The sequence below is a fragment of the Amphibalanus amphitrite genome, unplaced genomic scaffold (genome assembly GCF_019059575.1).
Source record: "Amphibalanus amphitrite isolate SeventyFive unplaced genomic scaffold, NRLGWU_Aamphi_draft 000632F_arrow, whole genome shotgun sequence".
NCBI classification, from domain to species: domain Eukaryota; kingdom Metazoa; phylum Arthropoda; class Thecostraca; order Balanomorpha; family Balanidae; genus Amphibalanus; species Amphibalanus amphitrite.
In genome coordinates, this window is record NW_024882126.1 from 272,767 (window position 1) to 290,094 (window position 17,328).

Genomic DNA, 17,328 nt, shown 5'->3' on the forward strand with positions numbered 1-17,328 from the left:
CATCCCACCCTGTAGAAGGTACAGTCACTCCCCGCCGACCAATCAGAGACAGATCCTGAGTGACGTCATCCCTGATGCTCGCAAGGGGTGCTCCATTCCTTAACAACGTAAAAATGACAAACTTCATTTGAAGATAATTGATGGTACTTTTCACATATTGCTCAACCGTTGATGTCACTCGAAATCCCAAATAATTTTCTAGCGACAAAAAAGAGCAGCAATATGCTAAGAAATGTCCGGTTTTGAAGATATAGGCGATTTCAAAACCCTCTGCAGTAGCAGAAAAGCAACGTAAAAACGCATCGAGCTTATATTTTTACTACAAATAAATCATTTTTAAGTATGTTTTTAGATAACGTATTGATATGATTAACAAGTTTATTACAATATTTTTATTATTATTTGTAACTTTACTTCAAAATAATATTTTCAAAAATGGCAGAGCTGTCGGCAGGAAGCTTGGAAGCGATTGTGGCGCACCACGCCATTATTGTCTTGAGGCCCCCTTATGATGTCATCAAAAGTGGAGTGACATGGGCCTGCGCTGACCCAAGCCGGTGCCGCGCGTCCTCCCGGTGTCATGTGATAGCCCGGGGCTGCCCGGGGATTAGGTAGCCCGCGCCCAAAGCCGCGGCCCCGGCTTGGGTCAGCGCACGCTGCCCCGACTCGGCTACCTCACGTTACCGGGGCCCTGGTTTGGGCGCGGTCTACCGCAGGTGGCTTCTGCTCATACTTTGTAGTGCGGTGGTGGTGCGTCGGGCCGCGCGCTCTGACTTCGGCCAAGTAAAATGCGTCAGCTGATCATTGTCATTTCTGCCACTTTCATGTGGTGAGATGGGGTCATAACTTTAGAGACTGCTATTTCATATCAATTATTTTACATAAAATAATATTTCAAACCATAAATTAATGTTCGACAGCTAAATTAACCCGCGCCCCGCTGGGGGGGGGCAGAATCTGCCCCCCTCCCGTTTTTCGCCAATAACTTCTAAACGCGTTACGCCAGCGACGTCAAACTTTCAGTACCTTATCATACATCAATTTGACACATTCCCTGAAAATTTGAGCGAAATCCGTCGGAAATATTTTGAGAAATTGACGTTTTAGTGACGTCATGTTCGCCATTTTCGCCTCAAAAACGGCAAAATTTCAAACGCCGCTAACATCTTCAGTTTTAAAGGAATCAAGACGTAACAAAAAAGGTTATACGTGATTCTACTTTGTCTATCAAATGGCTATCTCGGTTTTTTGAAAATTTTGGATTTTGGCCAAAATTTTTCCAAAAAACTGACTTTTTTGGGAAAATATTTATAAAATCCAAAATTTTGAGTTTATCGAAAAAACCGGAATATATGTCAAAGAAGTGGTCTATGTGCACCTACATACCAATTTTTAGAAGAATCGGTTCAAAAATGTGGAAGTTATTCAAAATTTTATGACGTCATGACACACAAAAAAATTGAAAAATGATTTTTTTGGAAGTTCTAGACCTCGTACAGAAACAAAAATAGCACCATTCGATTCGTCGTGAAAAACTGCATCGGATAGACACCTTTTTAGGCCTTAACAACCAACTTCAAAATTTGACCTCACTTGACCTGACCTTGACCTGACCTCGACCTGAAATTCATCCAGAGGTGGTCCATATCACTTATTGAGTGTGCCTATTGAATTCCATGAGTAAAATGACCCATAAAACATGTGTCGCACATGCCCTTTTCTATATTTTGTTTTTGGTGACCTGACCTGACCTGACCTGACCTTGACCTTGACCTTTGAATGACATTGTGTGCAACGAATATTGTCTTGGTAGTCTAAGAACACGTTTTGGGCAATCAGTCTCAGCCCATTCTTCGGCAACTACGGTGCAAGGCCGATACTGTAGAAACTTGCATTTTGTACCCTTGACCTGACCTTGACCTGACCTCTGACCTACTTAAGCAAAAACAAATTGGGCTCTTAAGATCCGCCTTGTTGAGAGCTTTCGATTGCCGTTTTCCCCGTCTTTCTACGACCATCGGTTCGGAAGTTAGACAGGGGGGGCAGAATCTGCCCCCCCCCCCCCAGCAGGGCGCGTATGGCTGAATAGCCCAGCGGGGCGCGGGTTAAAGAAACAATACCAATACAGGCTTACAGTTTAAATTCGACATTTGTGTTGTCTACGATTAGACAGCTGATAACTCATTCCCGTACGTTGTAAATCTATAATGACCTTTGCTTATTGTCACATGTGCGCCGCATTCGCGATTGTTGACGACGCCTGTTTGCAGGTCAGCCCACTACAGTTGTTATACATATCGAAAAACCGATAAACTTTTAGGCGAAAAAAAGCACTATTTGAGGCCCATTTTTGATTTTTTTGCGATATTAGGTAAAAACAGAAGCTTCTTATCCTAGGAAAAATAAAATAGGAAATCATTGGAAGGTGGCACACTACCTTTAAACTCAAGTCGAAATCGCGCGGCGCTTCCATGATTCGAACTCAGGGCCCTCGGATCTGTGGTTCGATACGCTACCGACTGCGCTACCGAGGACCGCGCATCGCTGAACGGGGAGCCGCGTCGGGGGTGCTGGCGTGCAGAGAAATCTTTACCCTGTACGCCGTAGAAGATCGGCTGGGTTTCGTGAAAAATGGTAGAGGAATTGTCGGAAAGAAAATTCGTCGATCTATCATCTGAGACTAAGAGCCATTAAGAAGTATTGGCCGAGATATCGCTCGCCGAAAAGAGGCCATTTAAAGGGACCCTCCCACCTTAACATTAGATTTGAGTTGAGATAGCCAAATTGGTGGCCATGGCCTGAAAATACCGGTTTGGGCACTCACAACATCGAAAAATGCTTTAATTCGGAGATATCGAATTTCAAACTTGCAGTTTTCGGATTCTAAGGGGCTAATGCATTGGTATGCCCCCTTAGAATTTGTGACGTCAGCGGAGATCTAACGATTTTAAATCTTTTACTAAAACGTTTGGTAGCACGCGGTGGTATATGCTGCTTTGCGCGCAACAAATGCCGCACTTTCAAATAAAGTCGCTAGGAACAGCGGAGATCCCGAAAAGTAAACAAAAGTAAAAGTCTAATATCTTGAAAACCGGTGAATATTTTTCGATGAAATTTGGTAGATATTCGTTTTTGCTCTTTCTGAACCGAGCGACATCACTTTCATGCCAATTCATTAACTTTTTTGAAGGTGGGAGGGTCCCTTTAACATGTAAATTGTAAACTCTATGGGTTGGTAGGAAATGTACGCCGTGGAGCAGCAGTGCTACCAACTAACTTCGGCGGGGGTCGACCGCCGGCCGCCGCTCTGGCAGGGTGTTTTACTTCATACCGCTGTTGTTAGAAAAGTTGTGGACCAATTTACTTCATTCTTGCATGACAAGATCCGTCATTCAATTCTTAGCAGGTACCGAAAATTTGACGTCAATTGCACGATCCGCCGCCCATATTGCGGTACTGCAGAGGCCCCCTGATCCGATGGGGGCACGTGTCCCGTGCCCCCCCCCCCCGGTGCAGATAGAGAATGCAATCGGCGGTGCGGGACACAACAATTGCAATCGTTCCTTCTTCCGTCGCGAGTCGTTCCTCCTTCCGTCGCGAGGTCGCCCATCCGACCCATATCCCAAGATTGTCAACCCTGGGGCTCGGGTCGGCAATGCATCGGCAAGGAAATCAGCTTTAGGTGGGTAAAAAAGTTATTAAGGGTCATTAGTTGTCGTTACGTTCAGTAATAACAACAATAAAGTGCCAAATGTACCAGAGTACGGCTTGGAGCCAGGCGCCGCGCGGTTTCCACCAGTGACGTCACGCTAATGCTTAGCGACCGGTCCATTGGAAATCGCGGGATGATTCTACCTCTCTTATACGGCCTAGGGGGATGTCGTCCCGGTTCTTCCCATGTATTATTCGCCAATCAGCTTAACACTACCGGTGACGTCACTGGTGGACCGCCAATCGGGGCTGGCCGGCCGGCCGGCCGGGCCTGTAGAAGGCCAAACGCAGACGTTTTCAGAAAAGCGTTAGCCGTATAGATACAGTCGTGGATGGAGTTTTGCTGTGATTCGGCTCTCCAAGAGTGCGTCAGGGTACCAGGACCCGGACAAAGGTCATAGTGAACCGGCATCTGATAAAATCCGCTCACCACTTAGCAGCCGACTTCGACCCTTCACCCTCGTAAAACACAAAACCTTGCTGGTCATCAATCCACCTGCATCTCTGAATCTGCTTACTTCCCATATCGACCAGTTACTGCAGCCGTATTGGAGCGGCTCACGGCCGATAACACACCGGGCGTGCGCTAGCCGCCGATGCTAAGCGCTAACCACTGAGTGCGCGTGGCCGACTGCCGCCCCGATGGCGCTGGCCCCCGGCACCGGCGTGGCGCTGCTGACCCATGGAGGGGGGAGGCTGATAATTAGTTGAGCCGGAATTGGGATAGAAGCCGGTATGGGATTGGGATTGAAGCTCAGCGAGACTAAGGGATTGTGTGGTGCCTTCGGTACGCCGCCTCAAAATCACCCCTGTAGGGCCCTCAGGGCCGCCGATTATGAAGCCTTTGGAGGTACTGGTGTGGGCCCTCACAGGTAGCGGTGTGATGCTCTCAGAGGCATTGGTGCGGGGCCCCAGAGGTGCTGCTGTGGGCCCTTAGAGGCGCCGGTGAGGGTCCTCACAGTTGCCGTTGTGGGCCCTCAGAGACACTGCAGTGTGGGGTTGTCACAGTCGGGTGTGGGACCCTTAGAGCTGCTGGCTCGAACCCTTTTCAGGCCGACAGGGGCTCTCAGAGACAGACAAGGGGCTCTCAAGAGGTCTGCGGTGCCTTCGGGAGCCCTGCGGAGTCCTTAGAGACCAGCAAGGTACACTCAGACGCCAGTGGGGCCCTCAGAGTCGTCGGTGTGGGGCCCTCAAAAGTCACCGGTGAGTGGCCGTCCGATGCGGCTCCGGCGTTGAGCCCACAGAGCCGGCGATATATGGCCTTAAGAAGCACTGGTTTCGGGACCTCATTCAGGGGTGCCGGTTGCACTCAAGGTGGCAGTGTTGGGCCCTCAGCTAGGCACCGGTGTGGGGCGTTCACAGCCGCCGGTGAGAGCCCTCGCAGGCGCCGTTGTGGGGACCTTCAACCATTGGTTTAGGGAGTCATCGCAGGCGTGTGTGGAACCCTTAGAGCTGCTGGTCCCTGATAGGCCGGTAAGGGCCCTCAGAGGCCGGCAAGTAGCCCTCAGAGGTCGCCAATAGGCCCTGAGAAGCCGGCAAGGGGCGCTCAAAGGCCGACAAGGGACACTTAAAAGCCGGTGTCGGGCTCTTATGGAGAGAAGTGTGGCTCTTCGGAGCACATAAGGTGTTCTTTCGAGCCCTGTGGGGCCCTTCTGAGTCGAAAGGTGCCAGCGTGGACCCTCAGCCGCCAATTAGCGTCGCAAGGCCCCTCTGGCCCGAGAGGCCCCCTGATCCAATGGAGGCACGTGCCCCCTGCTTCCCCTCCCCCCGGGTGCAGATAGAGAATGCAATCGGTGGTGCGGAACACAACAATTGCAATCGTTCCTCCTCCCGTCGCGAGGTCGCCCATCCGACCCATATCCCATGATTGTCAGCCCTTGGGCTCGGGCCGGCAATGTTCCGGCAAGGAAATCAGCTTTAGGTGAGTAAAAAAGTTATTAAGAGTCATGAGTTGTCGTTACGTTCGTCGTTCAGTAATAACAACTACACGGTGCCACATGTACCCGACGTACAGCTTGGAGCCGGGCGCCACCCGGTCTTCACCAGTGACTTCACGCTAATGCTTAGCGACCGGTCCATTGGAAATTGCGGGATGATTCTACCTCTCTTATACGGCCTTAAGAGAGAGAGCAAGAGATAACCTGATCGATAAGCCTGGGCGCGACCAAAAAGGAGCAAGGAGCACCAGCCAGGGTATATTGGCACCAGCCGTCAAGCGGGTGGTTGCCATGTCATGGACAACAAACGCCACCCATCTACCCAAAAATAAGCTAAACGACAGATCAGGGTTAGCTTCGAAACATCAGTCTATTTTTTACCACTGTCTTCGACAAAATTTTGGAATTTGGGGCCCCTCATCTGAAAAAATATGCCAAAACTAACGGTAAGACAGCGCAAATCGCTACAAAGCAGCCATAAATCATAACATATGCGACAAAAAAATGAATGGAAACACACTTTGTGGTCTTACGAAGGTATTCTGCCCTTTGAAGCGCCACAAAAAGTCGTGTGTGTATGTATATACGTCAGATGGTGACAACGCCCCAACAGCCGAGACGGCCAGGCACTCGTCGAAAATCAAGTATGAGACATTTTGAGCCACGGTGCTTTCCTTCAGCTTCACGTGATGCCCCAAAGACGACCTTTAACACAGATTGCTACTGCGGTAATATTCAAGCATTACAAAAACTGGTTGTGAACTGAATGGCCATAAACGGATTTGTTCTGGAAAATATTCAGGGCATATTTTAAGGCACTTACTGCGTCCTATTTTGAGACGCAGCCCCCTCGCCTTGGGACGTAGCCCCTGCTGATTTGACCCACTGCGTCCCTGCCCTGTCCGGTTCCCTGACCTGTGCCCTGCTGTCTGCCCTGACCTGTACCCGGCCTTCCCTCTAAAATGTCCTGTGCCATGCCCTGCAACCTGCCGTGCCGTACTTTCTGCCCTCGTCAGTGCCCTCAGGCCCATGTCACTCCACTTTTGATGACATCATAAGGGGGCCTCAGGACAATTAATGGTGCGGTGCGCCACAATCGCTCCCAAGCTACTTGCCAACGGCTGCCATTTTTTAAAATATTTTTTTTTTGAAATAAAGTTTCAAGTAATGAAAATATTGTAATAAAGTTTTAACTTAAATCTATACCATATCTAAAAACTTACTGAAAAATGATTTATCCATAGTAAAAATATGAGCTCGATGCGTTTTTACGTTGCTTTCCTGCTGCTGCCGAGGGTTTTTAAATCGTCTATATCTTCAAAACCGGCCATTTCTTAGCATATTGCTGCTTTTTTTGTCGCTGGAGAATTAGTTGGGATTTTCATTGACATCAACGGCTGAGCGGTATGTGTAGAGTGCCATCAATAATCTTCAAATTAAGTTCGTCATTTTTACGTTGCAAAGGAATGGAGTACCTCTTGCGAGCATCAGGGGTGACGTCACTCAGGATCTGTCTCTGATTGGTCAGTCAGCGTTCCACCAAGGGGCAGCTTTGTTTTCACGTGGGGGGTGGGTATGGGGAATATTTTGGTGAGCAGCAGCGAGAATCACGTTTAAAAAGGTGTTGATGTCAGGGGGAGGGGTGGGAGTGTGTTCATCTATATGTTTTTGAAAGGAGGCCCAATCAGCTTTCTTAAAGTTCCAACGAGGAAGAAATGTAAAATTGGCTTGTCCTGAAGGGACATTAAGTTGATAGTGAATGGGATAATGGTCGCTAAACAATGTATCATCTCCGACGTGTTGAGTGAAAAGTGTCGCGGTGTTAGTGTCTGTGAAGGCCAAGTCGATGACGGAGTGTATGACTTGACCTTGGTTGCGTCTGGTGAAAGTGGGTGTGCGGTTGTTAATGCAAATGAGATCAAGTGAATCCATTATCTTATCAATTAGTGTTCCGCGCGCGTTGTTCGTTGTTGAGCCCCAGGATCTGTGGTGGGCATTAAAATCTCCTAGTATTAGGCAGGGGTGGGGAAGCTGGACAAACAATTGGCGGAGTTCAGAGGAGGGAAAGCGGTGGCTTGGGGAAAGGTACAGGGAAAGGATGGCAAGGTCATGTTGCGCTATTTTGACTTGAGCTGCGACCGCGTTAAAGGGACACTCCCACCTTAACATTAGTTTTGAGTTGAGATAGCCAAATTGGTGGCCATAGCCTGCAAATACCGGTTTGGGCACTCACAACATCGACAAATGCTTTAATTCGGAGATATGGAATTTCAAACTTGCAGTTTTCGGATTCTAAGGGGCTAGTGCATTGGTATGCCCCCTTAGAATTTGTGACGTCAGCGGAGATCTAACGATTTTTAAATCTTTTACTAAAACGTTTGGTAGCACGTGGTGGTATATGCTGCTTTGCGCGCAACAAATGCCGCACTTTCAAATAAAGTCGCTAGGAACAGCGGAGATCCCAAAAAGTAAACAAAAGTAAAAGTCTAATATCTTGAAAACCGGTGAATATTTTTCGATGAAATTTGGTAGATATTCGTTTTCGCTCTTTCTGAACCGAGCGACATCACTTTCGTGCCAATTCATTAACTTTTTTGAAGGTGGGAGGGTCCCTTTAAGCGTGGTGCGGAGCTGAATTTCGTGGTGCAAGAGGTTATTAGCAATATAAAGGGCCGAGCCGCCTCGGCGGGGTTTTTTCATTTACGTTATTTGTATATAAAGTATATCCACGTATGTTAAAGTTGTAATTAGAGGAATCTGAGTCCAGAAAATGGGTCTCCTGAATGGCGGCTATCAACGGTTTTTTATTTAATATATAGTTCTTGAATTCGCCCCAGTGGCTCACTAGAGAGGAAGTGTTCCACTGGAGGACGAATTCATCAGATCGATGCATGTTTTATGTGTGTTGAGTGTTAAACAGATTTTTCACGAGCAGCCGCCGCTGCGGCTCTGGTCTTCATCCCCTCTGACGGGGTTGGGGACGGGGCGCGTGTCGTGGCTCGCGGATGCTGAGTGTCTGCGTTTACATGCTGGCTCGCCGCTGGGGCGGCCTCATCCGTCTCTAAGTCGGCGGGCGGAGAGGCCACCGGACCCACGATTGTAGAGACGGTCTCTGTGTCAGAAACGTCTGAGTCCGCCCCTGTGTCCACGATACTGTCGACCCATGACTCCATCACCATGTTGCCGGTGCTGTTTGGAACCGATTCGTCGTCGCCGCGGTCGCACTGCGCCTGTCCCGGGGTGACAGCCGGAGGACCGGCCGACGTCTCCGTCTGCTTTCCGTCCGGGCTGAGGGGCGATTCAGTCACCCGCTCCGGCTCAGACGCGGGGGTCTCCACAGCCTCGGGCGCGCTCAGCTGTCGACGGACAGGGGCTTTCGGGGTGCGACTCTGGACCGGCGGGTTTTCGCGACTCGGTACGGTGTCCGTGAGTGAGGCCCTGCGTGGAGAGGACGAGAGCGCCGGATATTCAGAGGCACCTGACCTGACTCCGAGTAGGAACTCGGCGGGAACGGTGGGGGCGGGGGTGGTGGCGCCAGCTTGGCTTTGAGCTTATTTTTTTGGTACTCCCATGCGGGGCACATCCGATCCCAGGCTGGGTGCGGGCCACCACAGTGGCCGCACCTGTAGAGATCCCGGTCGCACTCATCGACCTTGTGGCCGGAAGTGCCACACTTCAGGCAGTTCAGTCGCTTTGACCTGCAGGTCGTCTGGTTGTGGCCGAAGCTGCCGCACTGTCGGCAGAGGCGGGGGCTGGGCTCCCATTCCCTGACCTCCAAGATTTCATATCCCGCGTATATAGCCGGTGGGCAGGTAAGGCCCAGAAAGTGGATTTTGATCCTCGGGTTTGGGGTGGGGCCACGCGAGCGGAGTCGAGTGACGAGGGTGACCCCCTGCGGCCGCAGTTCGTGTAGGAGCTCCGTCTCGTCCATGTTTTTCAGTGATGGGGCAAATACAGTGCCGGCCACCGAGTTCAGTTTGGTGGCAGGGCTGGCGGCGACTTCGTTGCCGAGGAAAGTCTGGATCGAAAGGGCCAGCGAGGCCTGAGCCTTGTTTTTAACCCGGATTAGAAGAGATCCCGATCGGACTACCTTTGCGGTGACAACCGGGCCGATTAGATTAAGGTGTCGAGTTCTCGTTTGATTCGAAACGGTGACAGACCCTGGAGGGACCGATCAGGACTAGTCAGGATGATAAACGACTGCCCGTCAGGCACGTCATCTAGCGGCTCCCAGCCTCGACCAGGCGAGCCCGGAGAGGAATCTTCGAGGAGGGGGCGGGTCAGGGGAGGGCGGTGGTGGGACAGGGGAGGGGCCATGTTTAGAGAATGTAGATGGTTGGAAATGCGCCGAAAAAAGCGTGCCAAACGCACGAAGAGGGTTGAAAAAACGAGATCTCACAGGAGGCACACCCAAGAAACGAGTATGAAGGAAACTTTTGATGGAGAAAGAGCAAATTAACAAAACAGAGACGTAACAGTAAGGAGAGAACAGAGAACCTTACCGGTTTGTTCAAATCACGATTTTCCAGGTGGGAAAATGGCCGACACTAAACCGACGCGGACCGAGCGCGGCGCAGCACCGCCGCCGCCAGAATTCAGCAGAAATTCACAACGATGAGCGCCAAAAAGAGAATACCGAGAATGATAATTTCGAGAAAGTACTGGGAAAGCTAGCCAGTAGCCACGCAACAACAATCGCTTAAGATCTAATATCTAATAAGCCTAAGAGCAAAATCGCAAACGGATCTGACTTTTATAGTGGGAAGCCGCTCGGGCAGTGAGACGAATGCGACGAAAAGCTGTTGAGACTAAATTCCACCAGAATCCAAATTTACGAGAAGATAAAGCTATTTTAGATAAAGAAAGAAATGCTGAACAGGTCGGGAACAGAATATCCCGTAAAAAACACCCTAGCACTCAAGGGAAACTGCAAAAAACTCTACAATCTCTAAATCCACGCGAACCACGCCGTTCACCACGTGGCGACTGGGACTCTTATTCGCACTGAACTATAATGCTTATTCGCTTCATATTTTGTAACAAACGCGCTAAAACTGCAATATAACAGCACTATATGCTTCTTGACAAAATGCAATACAAGTAAAAATTTAGCCCTGATGGCATTCATTCTTGGTGGAAACGTAATTACAAAATATTTTGTAGTAACTATTAAATTCCGGCTGAAAACAGTCCACGGTTTAAAAAAGAATCATTCCAATGACGGTCCATTCTTGCGGTCCTGAAATCGCCACTATTTCCGGCCTCTCCAACGCAACTCGTTGTCCAGACGTAAATATGCGATCTGAAGCTGTTGCAACAAATCAAAATTTCTTTGATGTTCCATAGTACCTTGTTGGAAAGACTGGAGCATGGTTCAAGATGATGTGTAAAAATTCAAGATTTGTGCAAAAGCTTATGACTGAAGAGCGAAAACAGTTCTATATGATTGCTCAATGAAACGTGGAAATGGACGACAAAAGTAGAGTTTCAACATTCCAGCATGTGAGAATAACTTCAGAACTTCATAGTTCTTGTAGAATTGCATTCTCCTTTTGTACAGTTCTAGGTTTTGTTAGGGTATTTCAATTTCAATGCGTCAGTTGAGATATAGGTACATTGCGGAAAAAATTTAGAATCATTGCATGGTAGATAGGTACTTGTTCGGTAAAAAGGTATGTGATTAATGCCACGAGAAAGTTTTTTATGATTACATATATGTTCATTGTTGTACCTACAAAAATGTAAGCTTACTAGCACCTAGTTATTGAATCAAATCGAAAGTATTTGCTATGAATGTAAATATGTACCTGCAAAGTATGTCAATAAATTTGTGTGATGTTGACCAGAGAGCTGTTGCCGTATCATCTGGGCATTTATGTTGCTTCTTACATTAGGTGTTAAGCATAGTAATTACCTATGGGTGAACTTTGTGCCAATATCTTCAATTCACAGTGTATGTAGCATGTCTACAACCCTTACTGATCCTGCTATAGCTATAGGCATTTGGCTCCAGCAAGACCAAGGGCATGAACTTCACAATAGGGTTGGGACCTATCTGCATGCTCTGTATGTTTTGGTAAAATAAAAAAGCTCAGAATTTTTAATGATTTAATTTAAAATCACTTTGTTAAAAAAATGCCTAGTTAGTTCAGAAATTAATTATTTGTGGCTGAAAACAACTTGCTTCTGATTGGTCGGGCTAATCATGACGTCACATGTAGGTATATAACTGTCTGTATATTTGGCGCAGTTGAGACATACATTTTCTATGTATTTTCCTATGGTAAATCGGAGTGATTGGTCGTGTTTTCAGTGTCTCTTTATTTTGCGCTGGTATTGCGTGGCTAAGAAGTTTTATCAAGAATGGCATATACTAAAATGTTCCTTTAATAATGGAGCTTCAATATCTGTGAGTTTTATTGGCAAGCGAAAACTGATTTCGCTGTTATTTTATCTGGAAATTACTCATTTTTTTAGGTCAATATTCAAAATATTTTACGGGAACAAGTTGGCACTTTTCTTGATTTTTGCACTCAAATCGCGTGCGATTCAACTGTATTGGAACTTGCAAAGAAGCTTGGTGATTAATTAACTGTGTTGTTCTGGCACTGTTTGCAAAGCATGGATAATGAAACTCTGCCAAAGACTTAGCTACATAGCAATGCCTCAAGTAATACGCAGGAGGGACAGAATTCAGAGTCCGATCGAGAAGAATCGGTGCAAATGCTACGAAGACCAGGCAGGTCTGATACAATAGCTAGTCGTCTCACTACTCTCACTCCATTAGACCAGCTGATTCCTGACAGCACCGACTCGGATGCAAAGATGGAGCTCATCTTCCAAGCCAGAAACCAGTTCTTTGATGGAAGATGTGATGCTGCCTCTGTCTCTGCTTTGTTGGCCACTTTGGACGGGGCGGAGCTCCGCTCCTTGCGTGAGCGGTTATTCGCCTGTCATCCAGAAATAGTTCCTTCGTTTGTTGGCCGTTCCCTGATTAGGTGCAATACGGGGAGCTATAATCAGGGAAGTAACTTTCCATATGAAAGGGGTGCAGGTGCACCCCCGTCCCCCATCCACTAGAAGTGCACCCCCATAGGCTAAGCGGCGCCCCACACGCCGCCCCACACGATTAGCTCTAGAGCAGATGGCGAGGGTGATTTCTCGGCTACATTCCATCTCGGCGTCGTGATGCTTGTGGGCTTGGAAAGCGTCCAGTCGTATGTAGGGTAGTGTAGGGGTAGGGTTGAGTTCAATAAGGTCCTTACATTTGAAAGGTTTGAACAACCCGCAATCAGCACAACATACCACAAGTTAAATAAAAAACTACCAAACTCCGCCCAACTAATATTAATAAACATTACAGCCAAACTAATGGCCTAAATAAAAATATATCTCAAATCCTAACAGTTATCGCGGGTGATGGCGCCATGAGTTGCTATTATCCAAAACAGATGCAAATAAACATGTTTGTATGTCCTATGTATGTTTGTTTTAAAAACGTTGCAGCGGCGCTGGGAACTGCAGTCTTAGATCTGGGTATGTTTGGCATCTGCAACTCTTCATATACCTACACATTAACCCTATTTCGGACGGGGAGACCTTTCAGGATTTTCTTGTACAATTGCCAAACGCCGCGAGACATTCAGCTCATATTTGGTGACTTTTCCTAAATGCTCATTGCGCACATCTCAGCAAAAAAAAAAAATGCCGGGTCAGGTCAGGTCAGGTAACCAGAGCGGGTTTGTTGACCCCACCTCAGAAAAGTTTGCAAACACGTCAGAGCTTTGAGTTTTTCACGAAGTTATTTCCTTTCATCAAGTCTTCAAAACAGTACCTGCAGTATGTGTCGTTTGTATATCTCAGAATTTTTGATCTGTGACCTGAGGTTAGGTCAGAGTCGTGACCTTTACATTGCAAGCCTATGGAAAAGTATTGAAATGCGACCTGCACCTCGAGTAAACGAGTCAAAACCACCCAATTCTTTAAGAATTATGACAAATTATCTTATCTGTAATGATCCAGGTGCCATTTACTGACAGGGACACCGGAGAGGGTTATCTGAGCCGAGATCATGTGAGGTGATATCTACCATACATCAATGCTCACAATGCTTACAATATTGACAATGCTTTTGCTTACAACACTTACAATACTTACGATGAGACCAGCAAGCACTCTGCCGTTACAGTTCTAACTTCTGTTTCGAAAAACGACGTTACACACATTCGCTGCCAGCATAACATGTATTGTTTGACAGTAACAAAATACAATTGACATCTGAACCCCAAACGGACCGCCATCCACTCAAATTTTATAACCCTGACCGGTCAGGGGGCGAATGGAGGTCATTTCCTGGGCATTACACTCAGCCCTTGCACAAAATATCTCACCTCACAGTGATCATTACAACAATAGCACCGACTTGATAGTGGATTTCAAAGTACTTGCATCAGCTCTTCCTGCTATTGCAGACGATCATCTCCTCGGGGTAATGTTGTTCGGGACATGAACGAAGATCGTTTTCGGAGTTTCATAAGTGCTACTGCAACAGCCTGGCACAAAACAGGACTTGTACGCTCTTCTCTGCACTTTGCCCTTCAGTATATCACAAAAGAATTGTTTAGAATCCATCTTACGCTTCTTTCACAGTCTCCCTTGCCACCGTAGGGCGTAGATAGATTGCTGTTGCTGGTAAGTTAAGGCACGGTAGATAGAAATTACCTCGGTTCTCAACGCCTTAAGTTATTTTCATAAAAAGAACAAATAATATATATTTAATCGGACCGCGTCCTCGGTATACCAGGTATTATTCGGTGTGCCTAGCCAAGGGTGTTTTAAATAATGCCCGAACGGAGTGAGGGCATTATTTTTCCTAAAATATTAACCGAACGAAGTGAGGTTAATATTTTCAAAAATAACACGAATGAAATGAGTGTTATTTTTGTATTTAATGCACGAGCCTGCGAGTGCATTAAATATAAACACCCTTGGCAAGGCACACCGAATAATGCCTGGTGTACCGAGGAGGCGGTCCGATTACATTTATTATAACGATTTTGCGCCGTTCGTCGCTCAGCCCGTCTGTTTAAAAGGGCTACATTGAGGGATTGGGAAAAGAAACGGGGCTTTTTTCTTTTCGGGGAAACACTTGTTAATAACGAAGTGTGTACTGTTTAATCAAATTAATAGCGCCAATTAGGAAATGCAATAGTGGTATAAGTGGATTGTACAATGTCTCGCTCAGTCTCTTATATTCATATGCAGGCCCTCTTGCAGTACTTGTAAAGAACTTATGCAGCCAGGGCCGCCTTCTGTGAGAACCGTATACTGAAAACGCGTATTTACAAGCTCTGGTCTATTCCATCATCTCTGTATCATGTTTGCCTGGGTATACCTACCAGACACTTGGCCTGCGCTGCGCCTATCTCAAGTGGCTACAGCCCATTCTGGGTCTTCCTTGTGTTGGTTGGAACACCTTCTGCTTCTCTATTCGCCAGTTCTTGGGAGAGCAAACTGCAGTTTTTTCTCGCTGTCTGTATGTACCATTCGTAACCATTTTCTGCATTAATGAGCATCACCTTTGAGTGATCGGACAAAGCAGTGGGCCTATGAGATTAAAAAAAAAAAATAAGAAGGCGTCTCAAAGCTCTCTCTGAATTTGGTTTAGCTCTGTGTTGCCTTCGGTGCCTGTGTTGCCTTCAATCTCAATGCAGGCCAATATTTATTTTTTTCAGCGAGCAGCTTCTTGTGAAACCATTCGGGCTCCACCACGGAAAGAAAAAGTCTGATTAACAATATTATTCCCGGGATTAATTTCTGTTATACCGACGTTTTACTTAAAAAACTAAAATCACGCGCGCGTTTAGAGACAGTCCTCCGATGCTGCCAAAATTACTCGTGCTATCAAGATTTAACCATACTTTTTTAACATGCGTGAACGGCGCAAAGTCGTTATAATATATAATATATATAATAATAATAATATAATAATAATAATATAATAATAATAATAATATAATAATAATAATATAATAATAATAATAATAATAATAATAATATATTTAATCGGACCGCGTCCTCGGTAAACCAGGTATTATTCGGTGTGCCTAGCCAAGGGTGTTTTAAATAATGCCCGAACGGAGTGAGGGCATTATTTTTCCTAAAATATTAACCGAACGAAGTGAGGTTAATATTTTCAAAAATAACACGAATGAAATGAGTGTTATTTTTGTATTTAATGCACGAGCCTGCGAGTGCATTAAATATAAACACCCTTGGCAAGGCACACCGAATAATGTCTGGTGTACCGAGGAGGCGGTCCGATTACATTTATTATAACGATTTTGCGCCGTTCGTCGCTCAGCCCGTCTGTTTAAAAGGGCTACATTGAGGGATTGGGAAAAGAAACGGGGCTTTTTTCTTTTCGGGGAAACACTTGTTAATAACGAAGTGTGTACTGTTTAATCAAATTAATAGCGCCAATTAGGAAATGCAATAGTGGTATAAGTGGATTGTACAATGTCTCGCTCAGTCTCTTATATTCATATGCAGGCCCTCTTGCAGTACTTGTAAAGAACTTATGCAGCCAGGGCCGCCTTCTGTGAGAACCGTATACTGAAAACGCGTATTTACAAGCTCTGGTCTATTCCATCATCTCTGTATCATGTTTGCCTGGGTATACCTACCAGACACTTGGCCTGCGCTGCGCCTATCTCAAGTGGCTACAGCCCATTCTGGGTCTTCCTTGTGTTGGTTGGAACACCTTCTGCTTCTCTATTCGCCAGTTCTTGGGAGAGCAAACTGCAGTTTTTTCTCGCTGTCTGTATGTACCATTCGTAACCATTTTCTGCATTAATGAGCATCACCTTTGAGTGATCGGACAAAGCAGTGGGCCTATGAGATTAAAAAAAAAAATAAGAAGGCGTCTCAAAGCTCTCTCTGAATTTGGTTTAGCTCTGTGTTGCCTTCGGTGCCTGTGTTGCCTTCAATCTCAATGCAGGCCAATATTTATTTTTTTCAGCGAGCAGCTTCTTGTGAAACCATTCGGGCTCCACCACGGAAAGAAAAAGTCTGATTAACAATATTATTCCCGGGATTAATTTCTGTTATACCGACGTTTTACTTAAAAAACTAAAATCACGCGCGCGTTTAGAGACAGTCCTCCGATGCTGCCAAAATTACTCGTGCTATCAAGATTTAACCATACTTTTTTAACATGCGTGAACGGCGCAAAGTCGTTATAATGATCAATAAGATGACAGGAATGTAAACATTTTAATCGTAAAGTAGTCCAAATATTGGAATGAGCTTTTGCTTTTCAGCATCCTCCGATTCATCATCTTTATCATTTGAAAATTCGAGGTACATAAAATGTTTATCACGCGCTCATGTTAAGTGGGAATATAGTACACGGCAGACACATCAATTTTTGACACTGAACATTTCATCCGTAAATGTTTTAGCATAATTTAAAGTTAAAAACAGCGCGAATGGCAGAGTGAAGCAAACAACATCTTTCACCCATTGATATAACATGTAATCTGTGGTGCGCCAGATGCGCCATTATTTGTCAACCGCAGAAGGTGACATGTGACGTAACAGCATCAAGAGCATCTTTTTTCAAGAACTTTTCAAAACAAGTTTCCTATCTTTCTTCCCCCATTTCTCTCAGCTTATTGAT